The sequence below is a fragment of the Condylura cristata genome, unplaced genomic scaffold (genome assembly GCF_000260355.1).
Source record: "Condylura cristata isolate star-nosed mole 26May11 unplaced genomic scaffold, ConCri1.0 scaffold00029, whole genome shotgun sequence".
Lineage (NCBI taxonomy): Eukaryota > Metazoa > Chordata > Mammalia > Eulipotyphla > Talpidae > Condylura > Condylura cristata.
In genome coordinates, this window is record NW_004567130.1 from 4,266,636 (window position 1) to 4,270,789 (window position 4,154).

The window sequence follows — 4,154 nt, forward strand, 5'->3', positions numbered from 1 at the left end:
GGGGGGGTCGTGTAGAGGGTTGTCAGGGCCAGGCTGGGGGCGCGAGGCGGTGTTCCCGGGGGCTCGCGGCGCTGCTCCCAGGTCCGCGTGGTCGCCCTGCCGCCCGGGGGCGCTTTGTTTTGCGCGCGAGTTCGCGGTCGGCTCGGACCCACGAACCAGGCCGGGAAACGACACGCCGGGCTCGTGGTGCCGCCTCTGTGCTGTCGGTATCCGTCTTTGTTCATTTCTGCCCTGCGGAGGGTGTGTGAAAGGTGTGCAGGGAAATGACTCTTGGGCCTTCTTTTTTTTTTTTTTGAGAACTAATAAAATGAACACGAGATATGAATGTGTGCTGAACACATGGAAACATGTAGGACGCATGAAAATATTTTGAAATGCCTCTCCGAACCCCCAGAGACATTTCCTTGTGGCCCTTTGTTCTACTCGTGAAATTTCATCTCCTTAGTCTCTGGATTGTGTGCTTTGATTTTGTCCTGTTCAGAGCAGATCCCTGGCACTTTAGCCCTGCAGTGATTCTCTGCCCCAGCCTCCTGTCAGGCACCTGCCACCCTAGCCCGGGTCTCCACAGTCTTTCCTACCAGGCTTCCTTCATCCCACAGTTACTGTGAACGGTGCCCTCCCTGTTCACCATTTTCCCCCTAACTATTTCTCTTGAGCAACTTTGGTGATGTTTTGGTTCACCTGAGAAAAGCTGTCTTGCCATGGTCTCTGTAGGCAGTCTGGCTAGGCAGAGACCCCACTCACCCTGCTGGCTGCTGCCCCCTGCACTCTGGTTCCCTTCCCATGTCCTCACCACTGCTAACAACTCTCATCTGCCTGTGTTTTGACTATCCTCGATGTGCCATGGGGTCCTGAATGTGACTCTCCTGCCGGATGTAACTCTGCCAAGTAGTGGCACCTGCTGACAAGACCTCATGGCATCTCACCTTAGGCAGCATCACTGACCCTCCCATTTCTGCAGAATTCCCACAGTATTCTTCATTTCCTCAGTCTTAATGTTCAGCACCTTCAGCGCTGACCCCAGACCTGGCAGCTATTCCCTGCCACCGCTGAGTTTTGGTTCAGTAACCTGTGGAACTCCTGCAAGTTATGCCACGACCTCCCTGTTTGCCTAATTCTGGGGGCTGTTGTAGGATTCAGCATTCAGAGTGCAAGAGCCCCTTTGCCCTCTGCCAGGGTCCCCGCGCAAGGTTGGTCTGCCTCATTGGCAGTGTCTGCCTCCGGTTGTAGACCCTCGTAGGGTTTGCTGGCCTTCCATTTCTTGACGGTGGGTTTTGCTGGCTTTCTCCGTCCCCCAGTTTCATGTCCCATGCTTCTCTTTCGGGGACAGTGGTTGCCCTGCTGGGCCTGAGGGGTCCACTGTGACACTCCTGGTCCCCATGAGGTTCTCCAGGCTGTGAGTAATGGGGTCTGTGCCCCTCCTGCCAGGAGCATTTTCCAGGGGCGCTGGGTACTCAGGTGACACAGATGCACAGTGACAGAGTTGGTCCTGGGGGTCCTGGTGGTGAGAACCTGTCCCTTTGGGTTTGACCAGAGCCTATGGCAATGGTCATGGCACTGGGATTGGTGTTTCCCAGGGGATGGCTGGGAGAAGAACCCCAAAAAGGGCTCCCCAGGGGACATGGGAAGCAGATTTCATGCACACAGGAAGTGCCTGTCCTGTGTGCCTGGGGAAGTGCTGTCAGCCTGCCAGCGGGGGTGGGGTGGGGGGTGGGGGGTCCCAGCCTGCTGTATCCCCTAGTCTGTTTGTAGCCCTGGTCCACAGGTTGGGACCTGCCACCAACGCTGTAGGCCTTCCCAGGCATTGCAGGGGCTTCAGGGACAGCAGGGCCTGTGCCCCTTATCTGTGCTCCTGATGGTGGGTGCTCTGGTGACTGGTGTGCTATATCCCAGATGCCTTTAAACTCCACTTACCAAGTTTGTTGCCTGGAACCTGTACCTTTCTGGAACTGGACAACGTTCTTGCTCTGTCCCAAGTGGGCCAAGTGTGAGTGTGGCCATGCCACCTACAGGTTCATCACTGTGTTTTCTCTTCAGTTAATGGGTTTTTTTTTTTGTTTTTTTTTTTTTTTTTTTTTTTTTTGTTTATGGGGCCACAGCTGTGTGCAGTGCGTGTTCTAGTGGAGGGAGCCTGCTTGTCTCAGCCCTAGGCAAACCACCACGTCCCTGTCTTCTATCCTGTTGGCCGCTGGGTGCTGTCGCTACCTTCTAGTCTAAATGGAGGGGCCTTTAGGAGTTGGAGGAGTGAGCCCTTTGCCTTGCAGGTTGCCCATGCACTGGCCTGCCTCCCCTACTAAGGCAATGGCCATGTGGCTGGACACAGCTTCCCAAGAGTGTACGTGTCCACGTTGCCTAGTGGCCACTTCCTCCTCAGAAGTGAGTGCTGCTGTGAGCACTTCCAGAGCTCTGTAGGGAAAAGATGCAATCATAGTAAGCACCGGTTCTCATAAGAGTCCCTGTACTGGCTTTGCATGTCTGCCTTCTGCCCCTTTCTATCTGTGAGACACCTCTGGTAACTCCCCACGTGGGCAGCTGTCAAATGACTTGGGGAAGCAGTTTGTCAAAAGCCTGGAGTGGGTCCCCAAGGGAGTGGAGGGAGATTCTGGAGGGTGGTAGTGCTTTTTGGGGGGAACAGGGAGTTTTCACATGGCTAGACCTGAGTTGCTAGGGGGAGATGGAAAGACAGAGGTCCATGGTGATCACACCATGGTAGGCATCCACCTCCATGCCCACCTCGCTCAGCCTGTACCATCTGCAGGGCAGCACCTTTTGGCTGTGGGGTTTCAGCCCTCTGTGTTGTGCCCATGCTGGGCTTCATGTACTAGGAGCTCCCTCTCACCTGCCTGGTCCTCATGATCTTCCAGGCTCAAAGTCCCAAACTCCCTGTTGCACCTGCTTGTGGAGGACACTGGACTGCTTTGTAGCTCCACTACCCACATCAGTTTGAAAGGCAGATAGTGCTAGAGGGGGGAGCTGACCTTTTTATGGGTAGTGCTGAAGAAACAGTGGGGAATCGCTATCCTGGAGAGCCCTCACCTACCTCTGGAATTGGCTGCCTTTGTTTTATTTATTTATTTTTTTTAAGATAAACTTATTTGTGCATACAGAACTGGAGTATAGGCCAGAGGTGCAGGGGCGGTGAGAGGCTTCACCAGAGACAGAGTGGGAAGCAGAACAGATCAACGAAATATACTGCTGAGGGGAGCAGCCGACAGGTCAGGGGAGGGCTGCCGCGCAGGCGGGGATTGAACTCATGTTAAAGTGGCTTTAGCTTCTTAGTGCTGTGCTTTAATCCGCTGCGCCACTAGGGAGGGCCCTTTTTAAAAAAAAAATTATTTATGCATGCAGAACCAGAGGCTAGAGTACAGGCCAGAGGTGTGGGGGTAGGGGAGCGGTGAAGGATTCACTAGAGACAGAGCGGGGAGCAGAATAGGCAGATTGACTGAAACACTGCTGAGGGGAGCAGTGGGAGGGTCAGCAGAAGTCTACCATGCCATGTGGGTCACCACCCTTGCAGGGGATTGAACTTATGCTGCAGGGGCTGCGATAGCTCCACAGTGCTGTGCTTTAATCCATTGCACCATCAGGGAGGCCCTTGAAATGGGCTTCTGGAAGTAGTTCTGCCCCTATTGCTTACCTGTTTCTGCTGGAAACTTCCATTTTCCCGTAACTGCCTACTCGGGTTGTGAATTTGAAACGCCTGTGTGTTCCAGGCAGGTAGTATAGTGGGTGAAGCCCCCTGAGGGTAAAATGTGGCTATCCCACAGTTAGCACGCTCTGTTTTTTTCACTACACACTGGTGTAAGCATCTAAGACAAAAGATGTGTGTGTGATTGAGAATAATTTTTTAATAAAAATGTAAATCAGATTGAAAACCATAGCATTTACTTTTTTTTTTTTTGCTGGTGCTTATTCTTATTTTTTTTAATAACAGTTTATTTTTACATCATTTTGTACATTTTTTTTCCATCTCAATTGTAATCCCCGTGGGTTTCCCATCACCATGTCACACGTGTGCCATCACCAAAATCCCGTGCACTTCCCCCCTCCCCCATTTTTGATCCCATTCCCCACTCCACCCCCGCAAAATGTCTGGTATATGGTTGTTCATTATTTTTGTTATTTTCTCGCCTGGTCCATTATACTCCTGCTAT